The sequence below is a fragment of the Sorex araneus genome, chromosome 5, assembly GCF_027595985.1.
Source record: "Sorex araneus isolate mSorAra2 chromosome 5, mSorAra2.pri, whole genome shotgun sequence".
NCBI lineage: Eukaryota > Metazoa > Chordata > Mammalia > Eulipotyphla > Soricidae > Sorex > Sorex araneus.
Genome location: NC_073306.1, coordinates 56920058 through 56937778, shown reverse-complemented (window position 1 = coordinate 56937778; position 17721 = coordinate 56920058). Strand labels below are relative to the sequence as shown.

The 17721-nt window shown below is 47.8% G+C and overlaps 1 protein-coding gene across 1 annotated transcript in view; it reads right to left on the bottom strand.

Moving 5' to 3' along the window:
- FBXO42 (F-box protein 42) overlaps window positions 1-13643 on the bottom strand; it is a 75130-nt gene extending 61487 nt beyond the window's left edge. The window contains exon 1 of the mRNA XM_004603369.3: window positions 13443-13643. The gene's annotated coding sequence lies outside the window, so the exon portion shown is untranslated. The remainder of the gene's footprint in view (window positions 1-13442) is intronic.
- Window positions 13644-17721: the final 4078 nt, after the last annotated feature.

The window sequence follows — 17721 nt, the reverse complement described above, 5'->3', positions numbered from 1 at the left end:
GAGTCACTTCACGCCTTCGTGGTGCTTACACACACACACACACACACACACACACACACACACACACACACACACACACACACACACACACACACGGCTGCAGTATGACCAAATAGCATTTGCAGTGTCAGGGACTAAGACAGCAGAGCTGCCAGACCCAAATACCAGAGCTGCTAGGAGTGCACTTACGGCATATAGGACACCAGGGATTCCAATTCATGGCCATACGTGTGTATGTAGGTGTTCTAAACACATGCTGCAGCCCTTTGAGCTATCTTCCCAGTCCATAACTTTGAGATAGTACCAGAACCAGACATATGCAAGGCAAGTGCTCCACTGACGATTACATACCCACCTCACAATTCTTTTAGTATATATTTTATACATTCTTCTTAACTTCTTACAATATTAAAAAAAAAAAAATCTAGGGGGGGCTAGAGTGATAGTACCGTGGGTAGGGCGCTTGCCTTGCATGTAGCCAATCTGGGATCAATCCCTGGCACCCTGTATGGTCCCTGAGCACTTACACGAGTGGTACTCAGGGGTTACGCCTAGCTCTGCTTAGTAGTGACCCCTGGTGGTATGCAGGGAACTATATGTGGTGCCCAGACTTGAACTGGGGTCAACTGACCTCCTCAACTATCTCTCTGACTCATAATTTCAGGAGCTGGAGAGACAGTACAGTGGGTGAGGCACTTGCCTTGCATACAGTCAACCTGGATTTGATACCTGGTACCAGATATGGTCCCCCAGTCCCCATCAGGAGTGATCCCTGAGCACAGAGTCAAGTCTTGAGGACCACTGGGTGTGGGAGGAAAAGGTTTTTTTTCCCCCAATGGAGTGTACAGGTTATCTGCCAAAGATACGCAAAAAGAACAATCAAATCAGGGCAGGGTTAAAAGTACAGTGGGTAGGGTGCTTGCAATGCACGTGGCTGACCCGAGTTCAATCCTTGGCATCCCATATGGACCCCAAGCACCACTAGGAGGTATTCCTGAGTACAGAGCCAGGATAAGCCTTGAGCACCACCCAGAGCGGCCCAAAATCCCACCCCATCCCTGGCCAAAAAAAAAAAAAAATCATCATCATCATCAGAACTTGGAGGAAATCTTTTTTTTTTGTTTTATTTATTTATTACACATATTCTTTTTTTATTTTATTGAATCACCATGAAATAGTTACAAGCTTTCATGTTTGGGTTACAATCACACAATGATCAAACACCCATCCCTCCACCACTGCACATTCCTCACCACCAATATCCCCGGTATTACCCCTGCTTTCCCACCCTCACCCTGCCTCCATGGCAGACAATATTCCCCATACTCTCTCTACTTTTGGGCATTATGGCTTGCAACACAGACACTGAGAGGTCATCATGTTTGGTCCATTTTTTTTTTCTTTTTGGGTCACACCCAGCGATGCTCAGGGGTTACTCCTGGCTTTGCACTCAGGAATTACTCCTGGCGGTGCTTGGGGGACCATATGGGATACCGGGGATCGAACCCGGGTCAGCCGCGTGCAAGGCGAATGCCCTACCTGCTGTGCTATCGCTCCGGCCCCATGTTTGGTCCATTATCTACTTTCAGCACGTATCTCCCATCCCGACTGATTCCAGAACTTGGAGGAAAACTTATTGAAAAGTTCAAAAGCTCCAGTGCTTCTCAAATTATAATGTGGATCTCATCAAACTACAGATTCAGTAGATCTAGAGTAGAATCTGACATTCTGCCTTTTGTTTTTTGAGCCACACCCAGCAGTGCCCAGGGACCATATGCAGTACCAGAAATAGAACAAAGGCTGATATGCAAGGCAAGTGCCTTAACCCCTATACTATCTCTCCAGCCCTGACATCCTGCTGTTTGGGGGCCACACCCAGTGATGCTCAGGAGTTGGTTACCTCTGGCTCTGTAGTCAGGGATCACTCCTGGCGGGCTCAGGGTACCATACAGGGTGCCAGAGATCAAACCTGTGTCAGCCACATGCACCCTACCCACTGCACTATCTCTCCGGCCCGACAGGCTGCATTCTAACCCTGGTGATACCAATATTCTCAGTCACAGAACTGAGTACCAAGAGTCATTAAAAATGCAGCTGGTGTAAAGACTTGATGATAAAAGGAAGAGGAATCAATAGATACTGAGAGCATGCGCCAGGTGCCTTTTATCATTTAATCCTTACCTCAATTCTGATGGATATATTATCAGTAATGTCTTATAGATGAGAATAATGAGGCTTGGATAAATTAATTTATCCGTGATGACCCAGCTTTGTAAAAAGAGAAACCGGAATTTGAATACAATTCTATTGCTCCGTTTTAAGAGGTATTATTAAACAGTCACTGATGTTAACTTAAAAATCATACTCTAAAAAAAAGCTATACTGGGGGCTGGAGCAATAGTACAGCGGGTAGGGCATTTGCCTTACACGCGGCCAACCTGGGTTCGATTCCCAGCACCCCATATGGTCCCCCGAGCACTGACAGGAGTGATTCCTGAGTGCAGAGCCAGGAGAGTCAGCCCTGAGCATTGCCGGGTGTGACCCAAAAAGAAAAAGAAAAAAGCTATACTGGGGCTGGAGCTATAGTACAGCAGGTAGGACATCTGCCTTGCACACAAGGCCAACCCGGGTTTGATCCCCAGTATCCCATATGGTCCCCCGAGCACCGCCAGGAGTAATTCCTGAGTGCAGATCCAGGAATTAATCCCAGTGCAACACAGGATGTGACCCAAAAAGAAAAAAATAAATAAATAAAGCTATACGTTTCATTACATGGTATTCTGAACGCAAACTTTCACCTGCCCCCTTGAAGTCATTTTTCAAAATGCCCTTCTCTTTGCTATCCCCCTTCCTAGGATGCTGCTTGTCACACACATGGGACCAACCGGAGTGCCAGAGAAAGAGCTCAAGTGGCAGAGCATAGAGCTACCTGGAGAGACTCATCCCTGTCGGGAACCTGGGGACACTGGGGAGTAGACACTGGTCGTGGAATTGGTATTGGAACAATGTCTGCCTGAAATTCAACTATGAATAACTTTGTAAATTATGGTGCCTTAAAAAAATTGATTTTAGGAGCCAAAGCAGTTGTACATATCATACTTTCCTTTTACTTCATGGCTCATTCTCCAGTTTGGCGACTGGCCCATATCTCAACCTGAAACGCCCCTTCTGGTGAAGCCCGGGTTCTCTCTTGAATACATCTCTCTCCCTCACACCTCTCACACACTTCTATAATTTCTTTAAACAAAACTATTTTTGCCTCACACACACAAAATGTATAAACTAAATGAATATTTGAATGCATAATACATAAGCAGCAAATGCACCTGTAAGGCACCAAAATATAAAAAAATTACATAGCATGATACATGTTTTTTCAGGTATCTGACAGTAATTAGCACAGTAATTTTCATTTTTAGCACAGTAAATTTTCTCTTTTTTGTGGGGGGGGAAGGTGGAAGGCCACACCGGCTATGCTTTGGGCTTATTTTTGCTCTACGCTCAAAAATTACTCCTGGCAGGGCTCAAGCATGCAAACATAAGCACCCTACTTATCTCCCCAGCGACCTGAATATTAACTTTAACATAATTATGCAGGGCAACTATGGTTAAATGTACGCAAGCAATACTCTAAAGAGCTGAAATGATCCAGATGTATAAATAAAAATGATATACGCAAGAGGAAGTGAGATTAGCTGAAGTGAAAGTTTACCAGATGATATTCATGGAAAACAGGCTAAGAAGTTACAATGAAGAGCATTATGGAGAATTTCAAAGATTAAAAAAAAGAGTGCGAGGTATGCTGGGGGGAAAGGCAGCTGAGATAGAGAAGGGACCATCAAGTAAAGGATGCTAGGAGGGCCTGCTTGGCATGGGAGATGTGGGCTGAAAGTAGACTATAGATCGAACATCATGGCCACTGAATACCTCTATTGCAAACCACAACACCCAAAAGGAGAGACAGAGAGCAAGAGAGCAAAAGGGAATGCTCTGCCACGGGGGGGGGGGGGGGGGGGGGATGCTGGGACCATTGGTGGTGGAAAATGGGCACTGATGGAGGGATGGGCACTCGACCACTGTATGACTAAAATGCAAGCACTAAAGTTTGCAAATCTGTAACTGTACCTCACGGTGATTCACTAATTTTTTTTACAAAGAAATAAAATTTAAATAGAATAGCAGCCAAAAAAAAAAAAAATGAGTGCGAGGAGGCCCAGAAGATGGCACAGATGTCAAGGGCATATGTTTGCATGCACGGGACGCCAGTTTGATCCCAGGAATCATACGCCCCGTCCAGCACCTCCAGGTACAAGTCTGGTGGTCCCCAGGCCTATATCACTGGGCCCCAGTATTAAGCCATATGTAAAGTTCAGTTGAGTATCGGCAGAAGTGGCACCCAACTCCTGAGAACTGCTAGGGAGGCCTCCCTCCTCTTCAAAAAAGAAAAGGTGCTAGGCAGTGAGTTACCCCTACTTCTAGTTCAAAGGAGAAACATTCAGATCATTATTCTGCCAGAAGTGCTCATCATCACTCATGATTAGGAAAATGCAGATCAAAACAATAGTGGGAAATTATCCCACACCACTGAAAATAGTACATATATACAAGTCTGGAAACAGCCAGTGTCCACAGGGTTGTGTTGAGAAAGGAAAGGAACCTTCATTCACTGTTGGTGGGAATGTCATCTGGTTCAGCCATTGTGGAAAGCAGTGGAATACTATACAGCTCTAAGAAAAGACAAAATCATGCAATTTCCACAACATGGATGGAACTTGAGGATATCAATGCTGAGTGAGGTTAGTCAGAAAAAATATAGAATGATCTCTGAACAATCTATAGAAAGGTCCAAAATCAAGACAAAAAATAAATTTTTAAAAGATTGATCTGTCATAATACTATCATCTCAATCTTAAGCATCAAGGTTGAGGGCCAGGAAAGACACTAAAGAAGGGAAGGGTATTTGCCTTGTACGTGCTGACCCAGGTTTGATCCCCAGCACCCCATATGGTCCCCCGAGCCCAGCCATGAGTAAGCCTTGAGCACCAGGTGTGGCACACACATGCATGTACGCGAGCGCACACACACACACACACACACACACTCACACAAAGAAATGAAAAAGCATTTCCAAAGATTACCAAGAATAATAACTCAAATAACAGTAGCTAGAAGAGAGCTATTACAATGGGTAAAGTGCTTGCCTTGCATGCAGCTAACCCAGCTTCGATCCCAGCACCACTGGTGTTCCTGGGCCCTTCCAGGAGTGCTCCCTAAACATAGGGCCAGGAGTAAGCCCTCAGCACTGCCAGTTGTGGCTCAAAAACCAAAACTCTGGCAGATGCTGCTATTACCATTTGTTAGGAAATGTCTAAATATTTTACACATGTCATAACGTAGGATTTGTAATTCCCATACTGAAGACTGAGAACACAGAACCTGCAAAGGACAGAACCTTGGCAGTAAGACCAGGCAAGAGTTACAGCACTTACTCAACAGACCTTCATCTCAATCAAGTCCCGTCGAAAGTCAGGGCAGCAAACACGATTAGGAACAGGGATACTGAGTAAGAGAATAAAGAACTATGTGGCAGGATATTGGAGAAAAAAGAAGAAAAATGAAAAAATATATATTTCCATTTGTACAGTCACTCAGACCAGAATTAAACTTCACTACCTTGGGGCCGGAGTGACAGCACAGCGGGTAAGGCATTTGCTTTGCATGAGGCCAAGCTGCATTCGATCCTCAGCATCCCATATGATTCCCCCTGAGCACCAACAGGAGTAATTCCTGAGTGCAGAGCCAGGACATAACCCCTGAGCATCGCTGGGTGTGACCCAAAGAGAGAGAGAAAAAAAAATTAAACTACACTACCGGGGCTGGAGCGATAGCACAGCGGGTAGGGCGTTTGCCTTGCACGCGGCCCACCCGGGTTCGATTCCCAGCATCCCATATGGTCCCCTGAGCACCGCCAGGGGTGATTCCTGAGTGCAGAGCCAGGAGTAACCCCTGTGCATTGCCAGGTGTGACCCAAAAAGAAAAAAAAAAAAAACTACACTACCTCTAGAAGTGGACAAAGTGAGAAGCTGACTGGTAAATTTACATTATCTTGGGGGCAGAAATAAAATATAATGAACTGAGCTGTGAACACCTGGACAACTAAGTTTTTAAGAGTCTTTAGAAAACAAAAAAGCACGTAAGAAAAAAGCACAATTGAGCCAAGGTGAAGGTTTAGGGGTAAAGTGTATACTGAGTGTATATTTTGCATGTGGGAGACCCAGATTTGATCCTTTATATCAAATAGTCCCAGGCTGGAGAGAGAGTACAGAGGGTAAGACATGTGCCTTGCACGCAGTTGATCCGAGTTCAATCCCCAGCACTACATATGACCCAATTAGCCCCTGCCAGGAATAATCTCTAAACGCAGAGCCAGGCCTAAGTCCAGAGGACTACCACTGGGGCCCCAAAACAAACAAAAAAAGAACATTCCCTAAGAACTGCCAGGAGCAACCCCCAAACATCAAGCCATATGTATGAGTGCTGAATACTGCCAGGTGCAGCCCAAAAGCAAAAAAAAAAAAAAGGGGGGGGGGAGGAGGGGCCTAAAAAGGATTTAAGAAATTTCATGGTGATGGTGTCAAATCAAGCCATTAATAATCTGTGTTCTCTGATCAAGGATAGAGAGGGGCCGGAGCAATAGCACAGCAGGTAGGGCGTTTGCCTTGCACACAGCTGACCCGGGTTCGATCCCCAGCATCCCATATGGTCCCCCAAGTACCGCCAGGAGTAATTCCTGAGTGCAAAGCCAGGAGTAACCCCTGAGCATCGCTGGGTGTGACCCAAAAAAAGCAAAAAAAAAAAAAAAAAAAAAAAAAGGATAGAAAGAGAAACAATGGAGGAAAGGTAAACATGCATTTCTGCTACATGCCTCTAGAATTCTATTATTAAAAAACCTAGAAAATAAGCGTCTGGGGGGCCAGAAAGATCGTATAGCACTTAGGGCGCTTGCATTGCACATACGCACATAGACATCCTGAGTTTGATCCCCAGCATCCCATATAGTGGCCCCAGCACTGCCAGGAATAACTGTCAAGTGCAGAGCCAGAAGCAACCCCAGAACATCTTCAGGTGTGACCCCCCCAAAAAAAGGAGAGGGGCTGGAGAGATAGCACAGCGGGTAGGGCGTTTGCCTTGCACACGGCCAACCCGGGTTCAAATCCCAGCATCCCATATGGTCCCCTGAGCACAGCCAGGGGTAATTCCTGAGTGCAGAGCCAGGAGTAACCCCTGTGCGTTGCCAGGTGTGACCCAAAAAGCAAAAAAAAAAAAAAAGAGGAGAGAGACAGAGAAAGACAGAGACAGAAAAGAAAAGAAGTATCTCTTGCCTCAGTTTTTTTTTTTTTTTTTTTTGCTTTTTGGGTCACACCCGGCGATGCACAGGGGTTACTCCTGGCTCTGCACTCAGGAATTACTCCTGGCGGTGCTCAGGGGACCATATGGGAGGCTGGGATTCGAACCCGGATCGGCCGCGTGAAAGGCAAACGCCCTACCCGCTGTGCTACCACTCCAGCCCCTCTTGCCTCAGTTTTAATGCTTTATTAGAAACAATAAAGTAACTGGAGAAATTGCTGAAGAAAATATTGGAGTACATGCTATTCATGAAAATCAGAAAATGCAAAGAGGGCTTACCTGGCACATAGCCAACCTCTGTTGACACTCGGCACCACATATGGTCCCCAAGGATCCCACCAGGAATAAGTCCTGAACACCAATCGGTAGGGCCCCAAGTCCCCAACCCCAACAATGACAGCTGAAGAGGTGAGACTGTGGATCAGAGATCAGTGATGGGTGCCCAGCCCTGTATTTGATCCCTGGACCCACACACACAAAAAGCAACCAGTTATTGAATAATACCCACACAATGAAACTGAAAACTTGGTCCCATGGCATGATCTCCAAAGAGAACTGTGTCATTTTTGTTGTTGTTGTTCTGGAGGAAGGGCTGGGCCACATCCAGCAGTGCTCAGGGGACTACAGTGTCAGTAATCAAACCAGAGTCAGCCACATAAGGGAATCTCCTTAACCCTGCCTCTCTCTCTAGTTCACATATTACTTATTTAGGTCTTTGTGCCACACCCAGCAGTGTGCAGGGGTTGCTCTTGAAACGCTTGTGGACCAGGTAGTGCTAGAAATCGAAGCCTGAGCTCCTGTGTGCAAAGCACTGAGCTCCCGTTCTCCAGCTTTGCCCTAAAGTACAGGGTAATTTTAAAATGACTGCGAGCCGTATTCTTCCGTGCGTAACTGTTACCTTATCAGAAAAAGGAATATATACATATCTTCACTTTTCTATCAACTACAACTTTGAATCATTAAAAATTAAGATAAAGACCGTACAGGTTCAATTAATATAGCACCACTTGAAAGACAACTCAGGGGGCTGGAGCAATAGTACAGCAGGTACTGTGCTTGTCTTGCATGTGACCAAACTGGGTTCAATCACCCGCATCACAAATGGTCCCCAGAGCACCGCCAGGACTAACTCCTGAGCTACAGAGCCAGGAGTAATCCCTGAGCCCAAACCTCCCCACACACACAAAAAAAGATTCAACTCAAGACAAAATTCGTAAAATGTTTGCAATGCAGGCAAAATAAACAAGGGACTAGAGAGATAGTACAGCACTTGCTTTGTGCTGGGTTGGATTCCTGGCATCCTATACTGTCTTCCGAGCTCTGCCAGGAGTTATCCCTGAGTGAAGAGCCAGGAGTAAGCACTGCCAGTGCCCCCTCAAATCAATTAATTATAAAATAACCAAACACTAAGATATAAAAACTGGGGATATAAAGTTCAACATCTAAGCTGCTGTTTTCTCCATGACCCAGGTAGCTTTTTTGTGTGTATGGTTTGGCCCACACCTGGTGATGCTCAGGGGGTTACTCCTGGCTCCGCAGTCACTCAGGGGACCGTATGGGATGCCAGGGATCGAATCTGGGTTGGTGGCATTTACCCACTGTGCTGTCTCTCTGGCCTTGCTTTTGTAAAATAGTTTCGTATGGCTCTAGTTTAACAGTCGGCTTCACCTAAAAAGAAAATCTTCTTATTTTATACATTTATTGGGAAAAAGGGTAGAGTAGTAACAATCTGTAATCAACAAGGGTCTAAGATACCTGCAACTAAACAATAACTAAAAATGATCAAATTAAAACCATGCAGTGCTTCTTATGCCAATTTTACAAAACAAAAACAAAAAACATCCCCACTCTGAAGTTGTCACCACTTAGTAATCTGAGATATTTTAATTGCAGCTACAATGTTTGTATTTGCTGCCTGTGTTGTATGACTCACTCTCAGAAAGGTTCCTCCAAGACTGCTGGATTTCTGAGAATGCAGAAACCATAACAGGGCCTTGCTGTGTGGGAAGTGTCATAGCAATGAATGAATAAAAGGGGAAATTAACTCATGATATAATTTTTTTTAATTGTTGTTGGCTTGGGAAACACTCAGCAGTGTTGAGTGTCCATGTAACATCAGGAACTGAACCCAGGCTCCCACACAGAAAGCCTACACCAGAGCCCTGTGAGCCATGCTCCCAGGCCCTCAGGACAATCCCCCGAGCCCGGGGCCAGGAGCAAGCCCGAAGCAGTCAGGTGTGGCCGCTCCCCCCAAAACGAAGATAATTTTCAAGAGGTTTTTATTTTATTTTATTTTATTTTGCTTTTTGGGTCACACCCAGCGATGCACAGGGGTTACCCCTGGTTCTACACTCAGGAATTACTCCTGGCGGTGCTCAGGAGACCATATGGGATGCTGGGATTCGAACCCGGGTCGGCCGCGTGCAAGGCAAACGCCCTACCCGCTGTGCTATCGCTCCAGCCCCTCAAGAGGTTTTCAATAAAACAACAAGTATCTGGGCTGGAGTGACAGTGTAGTGGATCGGGTGGTTTGATCCCTGGCATCCCATCTGGCTCCCTGAGCCCCCTGAGAAGTAATTCCTCAGTGCAGAGTCAGGAGTAAGCCCTGAGCGTCGTCAGGTGTGGCCCAAACCCCACTCCATCCCCAATAAATAAATAAAAGAACAAATCTCTCACAAAAGGCAGACTTTCGTGCAGAATAGCAATGGCTGGGGAAAGCCATCCTTGCTCCGAGAAGCATTCCCTGGCTGGATTCATTGCACTACTTTCAAAACATGATCATTAACTGATTTCCTTGTCTGACTCCTCAACTAGATTATGGACAATTTTGAGACAAAAAAGACATAATTTTACAATTAGTACCTACTTTCCAAAATGCCCAGTACACAGAGGATCATCAGTAGGTGTTTTCATAGAATTCATTCTTAAATAATCTCATCTACCTTTATACTGCAAACCACTTTTACAAACACAACCTCCTTTGAAGCACATAATCTTGTGAAGCCAAAAGGATTTATTTAACAAAACGGCTTCAAATTTTATCGCATTGTTAATTCGGACTGGAGGGATAGCACAGCAGGTAGGGCGTTTGTTTTGCACGTGGCCAACCCAGGTTCGATTCCTCTGTCCCTCTCAGCTATCTAGAGTACCCGGCAAGCTATTGAGAGTATCCCACCTGCACAGCAGTCTGGCAAGCTACCAGTGGCGTATCCAATATGCCAAAAACAGTAACAAGTCTCACAATGGAAACACTACTGGTGCCCGCTCGAGCAAATCAAAGAACATCGGGATGATAGTGCTCCAGTGCTACAGTTGTTAATTCAGGCCCAGAGAATAAGCTCAAAGACTAGAGTGCATGCATGCTTTACATCCAGGATGCCCTGAGTTCAAGGCCCTATTCAGCATGTTGTAGTCATTCTCCCCCACCTCTACCCTGAACCCGTGCAGCACGACCAGGAGCAATCCCAAGCATTCAGTGAGGAGTATAACACCAAAACAGAACCCCCCCCCAAAAAAAAAAACCTGTTAATTTTAGTTAACCTAAAAAAATAACAAACCTGAATCCAGAAAAATAATCTAGCATTTCTTCCTCTTTGAGGTAACTTCTTCGACCGCAGGCTTTGTTGTTATTTTCTGGGCTTGTTCTTCATAATAAGCCAAAATTGGGGATGGAGCGGAAGAGCGGGTAGGGTCCTTGTCCTGCATGTAGCTGAGCCGGGTTCAATTCTGGCATCCTATGTGGTCCCCCAAGCACCACAGGAGTAATTCTGAGTGCAGAACTCGGATCAAGCCCTGAGCATCGAAAGGTGTGGGGCCCTTCCATCCCCCAATCCCTCCCTGCCAAAAAAAGCAGAAATCACACAGCTAATCTTACAGAAAGGTTCTAAGTACAAAAAGCAGTTTTAGGGACCAGAGAGAAGTAGAGCAGTAGGGTACTTGCTTGCATGCAGCAGCCCATATGGTCCCCGAACACCGCCAGGAGTGATCCCTGAGTGTAGAGCCAGTGGTAAACCCTGAGCACCTCCAGGTGTGGCCCAAAAACCAAACAATAAACTCTTCCAGGGGGAAAAAATAAAAAGGCAGTGCTACATAATGGTTCTTCCAGAAATAAGGTATTAAGAAATACTCTAGGGGGCTGGAGTGATAGCACAGTGGGTAGGGCGTTTGCCTTGCACGCGGCCAACTCGGATTCGATTCCCAGCATCCCATATGGTCCCCTGAGGACCACCAGGAGTAATTCCTGAGTGCAGAGCCAGGAGTAAACCCTGTGCATCACCAGGTGTGACCCAAAAAGCCAATCAATCAATCAATAAATAAATACTCTAGGTGATTTTTCCTGATTTGTTCTTTTTGTGACACTGAGAAGGAACTGCAAAAATTACTGCTGTGCATGATGTCATGGGTGTCATGAAACTGCATCAAGACCTGATGATGATTTAGCACAACAACGCAACACATTATACCAAAAAGCATTATGCCAAAGTCACCACCAGAATATACTGTTTCATTAATTTCATCACCTCATCAGCAGACTGACTGTATTTAGAATGGTTCTCCATTTTCTGTAACAGAAAAGTTGGTTCAGGTAAACCTTTAGAGAACACATTTTAGGAAAAGAAAAAAAAGGTCAAGGAATTAGCTGATATTGAATCAAACAGCTGTCATTTTAATGAAAAAAAAAAAAAACCCATGGTCAATGTAGACTGAATAATCTATTGACTTGTTAGAAGCAGTTACACGGTACAAAATGACTAGCAGGAATAGCCAATGACACTGTACACATTAAAACATTCAGGAATTTGACACAACATCACTACTCTCAACTGTAAAAGAATTAATTTTAAATGTTCAACTCTCTAGCATTTCCTCTTAAATTCTCCTTGTCCCTTTAAGCCCATGATGTCATCATTCTTAAGCACACAGAAATCGAAATTAAAAAAGGTATTTGTGCCTAACCTAAAACCATCACACGTTAACATTTTTTTCTAAATGAATTCCCCATATCACAACCCCAACTTCAAAATCAGCTTCCCTAAATCCAAGTCTCCAAATTAACATCTGAACACCAAAAAAAAAAAAAAAAAGTTGATCTTTAAAAAGAATAACAGTCCAACGTTCCTGCCAACAAGTGAGGACTGGTAACGAGCCTGAATCCAGAGAAATCAGAATTCCACCACCCAGACAAGTCCATAGGCTTCGGCAATTACGAAACGAAGCTTTTATTTTCCTACCGAAACTCGGACGGTTTCTGAACAGACAGAAACAATGGACCACTCCGAATCTCAACCATACAAAGCTCTGTCCCCGGCGAGGGCAGGACGCGCACCCGGGCCGCTCCGCAGACTACCTGCAGCGTACAATGGTCCTGCCTCCGCCCCCACGCCCGTTCCCACCCTCCCCGCCGGGGCTCCCGCAACCCACAGCCCCCCGGCCCCCCGCCCCGCCCCCACACACCCCGAGAATCGCCTTCCCACGGTCCCAACGTGGACGTGCGGTCTCCACCCAGAGGTCCGCAGTGCCCACTCGCCGGTGGGCGCACGCGAGACGCCCCGTGCCGTGTGCGGCGGGCACAGCCCCCGGGTCCCCCCTCCGCAGCCGCAGCCTCGCAGGTGCGGGCCGGCTCGGCCGCGACCCCGGCTCGGGGCGCCCCCCGACTCCGTCTCGTCTCCAAAGGCGCTCCAGACTCGGGGGCGGGGTGCAGGGCCGGCTGGCACGCCGAGCGCCGCCCCCCCAACCCCGGCCGCGGCCCTGCGCGCCCCGAGAAGCCGCCCGGCGGGGGCAGAGCGAGGGACAAGAGAGACCCCCGGGTCCCCACCCCTGCCCGGGGCCGGCTGGAAAGGAGCGCTCCCCCTGCGCGGCCGAAGCCAGGGAGGCCGGGCGTGACGACAGCAAGCCCCCCAGCACCTCGGGGCCCGCCGGGACCCGTGCCCGCCCCGGCGGGGGGCGGGGGTGGCCAGCGCGGGCGCCCACTTGTCCCCCCGCGGGTCTGGGGGGCAGAAAGGGGCAGGAGGCGCCGGGACGGGGAGAGGCCTCACCTGGCCCGGCCCGCGCCACGCTCTCGGGTTCGCTCGGCGGAGACGGAGCCGCGGACAGGGCCGGCGGAGCCTGGCCGCGCCTCCGGCCGCGCTCGCAGCACTCGGGGCGCTCAGAGCCGGGGCAGCCCCGAGCCGCCCCGAGCCGCCATCTTCCCGCACTCAAACACCGCCGCCGCCGCCGCTCGGGCCGGGGGAAGACAGCGCCCAGCGCGCATGCGCCGCGCGCGCACACACGTCACGCGGCCGGCCCGGGGGCGGGGCCTCGCCGGGAAGGGGCGTGGCCGCGGCTGCGCCTCCGCGGGGCGGGGTGTAGCAGAGCCAGGGCCCGGGCTAGACGTCTGCTCGCCTTCTTAGGGGTACCCAGCACCTTTTTTGGAACTGCATCCGCCCTGCTTCCCACTGCGGCCTCAGGCATTCCCCCCCACACACGCCGCCCCGAAGGCTAGAGAATACGTGGACGTTTGGCCTGGAATTAACTCATCTGTAGCACACACCCCTTCTGGAAAATCTAAGAGCTCTTGAGAGAGAGGTGCTGGGTAGTAGTGCTCTGTGTTGTTAAGGGGAGGAAACTCAGTCTAGTGTTGCATGTGAAGACTGTCTATCTCTTTGTTTTGGAGCGGTAGTGTTAGGGGGCTATTCCTGGCTGGATGCTAGGAGGACCATGTTTTTTTCGTTTGTTGGTTTGGTTTTGGTTTAGTTTGGGCGCTACAACCGGCTGTGCTCAGGCTCTGCATTCAGGAATTATTCCTTGGCAGTGCAGGGGACCATATGGGATACAGAGGGTCCAACCCAGGTCTGCCTCATGGGGCAAAGACACCACACATTGTACCATCGCTCCTGACTCTAGGACGAACATGTTATGCCAGAATTAAATTCAGATCTCCTTCAAGAATAGCATGGTCCAGGGGCTGGAGTGATAGCACGGCAGGTAGGGCGTTTGCCTTGCACAGGGCCGACCCAGGTTCTATTCCCAGCATCCCATATGGTCCCCTGAGCACCGTCAGGGGTAATTTCTGAGTGCAGAGCCAGGAGAAACCCCTGTGCATCGCCGGTTGTGACCCAAGAAGCAAATAATAATAATAATAATAATAATAGCATGGTCAGGGCCAGAGCGATAGTACAGGGCGTAGGGCATTTGCCTTGCACGCGGCCTACTGAAGTTCAATCCCCAGTATCCTATATGGTCCCCCAAGAAATTCCTGAGTGCAGAGCCAGGAATAACCCCTGAGCATCACTAGGTGTGACCCAAAAGGATGGAGGAATCGAACCCAGGTCGGCTGCATGCAAGGCAAACTCCCTACCCACTGTGCTATCGCTCCAACCAATTACTATTTAAAAAAAATTTTTTTAAATCAAAAAGAAATTTTATGGGTTTTTTTTTTTGTTTTTTTGTTTTTGTTTTTTTTTTTGCTTTTTGGGTCACACCTGGCAATGTACAGGGGTCATTCCTGGCTCATGCACTCAGTAATCACCCTGGCGGTGCTTAGGGGGCCATATGAGATGTTGGGATTCGAACCTGGGTCAGCCGCGTGCAAGGCAAATGCCCTACCGGATGTGCTATCACTCCAGCCCCTCAAAAAGAAATTTTAAACTGAATGACCTTAAACTACAAAGTTACAAAGATATTTGTGTTTTGGTTTTGTTTGTGTCTTTGTTATGCTTTTAGGGCCACACCCAGCGATGCTCAGGGGTTACTCCTGGCTCTGTACTCACTCCAGGCATTGCTGAGGGGGAGGGGATAAAAAGGAAAAAAAAAAAAAAGAATAGCGTGGTCCTCATCCTGGGAAGTCTTTCTCTTGGGTGGAGGAGGTTGGAGTGTTCCCAACCCAATGGTGCTCAGAGGACCTTGTAATGGTGCCCAGATCTAATCAGGATCAACCCAAGCTACAACATGCAAGACAAGTGCCTTAGTTCCTCTATGTTCTCTCTGCAGCCAGACACATCCCTTCTCTACCTCTTAAAAGAAAAAAAAAATTGGGGTAAATGTAAGTTACATACTGTTAATAATAAAGTTTCATGCATATAAAGTGCCAATACCACATGCTACTGCAGAATATTTCAAACACACACAAACACACACATACACACACACACACACACACACACACCCCACACACACCACACACACCCCTCCCTGTCTCCCAAGCCTCTCTTTCCTGCAGCCACCACGGGACAAACTGTTACTAGTTCCCTTGTCAGATGAGAGGATGGGTGCTGAGAAGCAGCAGTCATTTATCCAGAGCCACAGGACTAAGAAGGAGAGGCCATGCGGGCAGTGCAGGAACTCAAGTCATCGGCTGGCCAAGCTCCTGAGCTTCCCAATATCACTATCAACTTTCAGCCAGATGGTGGGTCATAGCAAAATCTCCATTCCAAGGGAGCAACCTGCTACCAAGATGAGACTCCTCGATCCCCTTTCACAGAATATAGTGTAAGGAATTTTCTGAGATACAAGCCCTAAGAGCTTCAGGCTTCATCTCTTGCTCCTAAATTCGTATGGTTGGTTGATCGATTTGGGGGCCACACCTGGCTGTGCTCAGGATTTACTTCTGCCTCTGTGCTCAGGGTTCACTCCTGCTGATGCTTAGGGGACCATATGTGGTGTCACCAATATAAACTGGCTTGAGGGCCAGATAGATAGTACAGCAGGCAGGGTGCCTTGTTTTGCACCTGGCAAACAAGGACTTGATTCCCCCACCCCTGAGCCCCACCGGGAGTGATCCCTGAGCAAAGAACCAGTAGTAACCCTTGACCACAGCTAGGTGTAACCACAAAACAAATTTTAAAAACACTGTGTTAATCAAGAGCAGCAAGCAGAGCTGGAGCGATAGTACAGCGGATAAGGTGTTTGCCTTGCACACGGCCAACCTGGGTTTGATTCCCAGCATCCCCGAGCATCACCAGGTGAGTGCAAAGCCAGGAGTAACTCCTGTGCATTGCTGGGTGTGACCCCCCAAAAAAAAGGGGGGCTGGAGCAACAGCATAGCGGGTAAGGCGTTTGCCTTGCACGCGGCCGACCCGGGTTCGAATCCCAGCATCCCATATGGTCCCCTGAGCACCGCCAGGAGTAATTCCTGAGTGTAGAACTGGGAGTAACCCCTGTGCATCGCCGGGTGTGACCCAAAAAGTAAAAAACAACAACAACAACAACAACAACAAAAGAGCAGCAAACACCATACTGGCTATACTGTCTCTCTGGCCTGACTCTGTGCTCAGGAAAAAGCTTCAGTAGAGCTCTCAGACCATATGTGAGGACCAGTGAACCATATGCTGGGTCACTGGGATCTGAGGCAAGTACTTATCCCTGCATCATCTCTCTGATTCCTTCTAATAAATATGAAGCACACTTGAGCTGTCAGGAGCCCACCTGGAGTAAAGTGGACCTCCTGAGGGCCAGAGAAATAGTACAGGATGTAAAGGCCTAGCATCTTGTACTCTGAAGATCTCAGTTCAAATCCCTGATAGCACAGATAGTCCCTGAAGCATCACCAGGGCTCACTCCTGAGCATAGAGCCAGTTATAACCCCACTCCACCAAATGAAATTTAAAAATTAAGTGGAGCTCCTGGGATACTCATTAGGGCATATGATTGAGTTGATTTTTGGTGGGGGAGGAACACACCCGGTGATACTCAGGGGTTACTCCTGGTTCTAAACTCAGGAATCTCTCCTAGAGGTGCTTGGGGAAGCGGGAAGTGGGAGATCAAACCCAGGTCCACCACGTACAAGGCAACCCCCTGCCTGTTGTATTCTTTTTCTTTTCTTTCTTTCCTTTTTTTTTTTTTTTTTTTTGGCTTTTGGGGCCACATTCAGCAATGCTCAGGGATTAAGCCTGGCTCTGCACTCAAGAATTGGTCTTGGCAGTGCTCAGGGGACCATATGGAATGCAGGGGATTGAACCCAGGTCAGCCACATGCAAGGCAAATGCCCTAGTCCAGCCCTGTACTATCTCTTTAGCCATTAGAACTAAATTGGAACCCAAGTTCTCTCTGGGTTGAACCAACCTCGTACTAAAAGCATTAGATTGATTTTGTTTTGTGCTATCCCACTTTTGGTGCTCAGGGGCTACCACAAACTCAGAACTTGGGGGTTGCTCCTGGAGATGGTTAGGGAACCAACCCGTGCTGGGGACCAAACCCGGTCTCTGGCATGCCTTTGGCACGATCTCCCAAACCCCACTAGATTTTGTTTGATTGTTTCGGTTTGGGTCTACAGATGACTGTGCTCAGGGCTTACCCTGGCTCTGAACTCAGAGATCATTCCAAGCACTGCTCAGATGA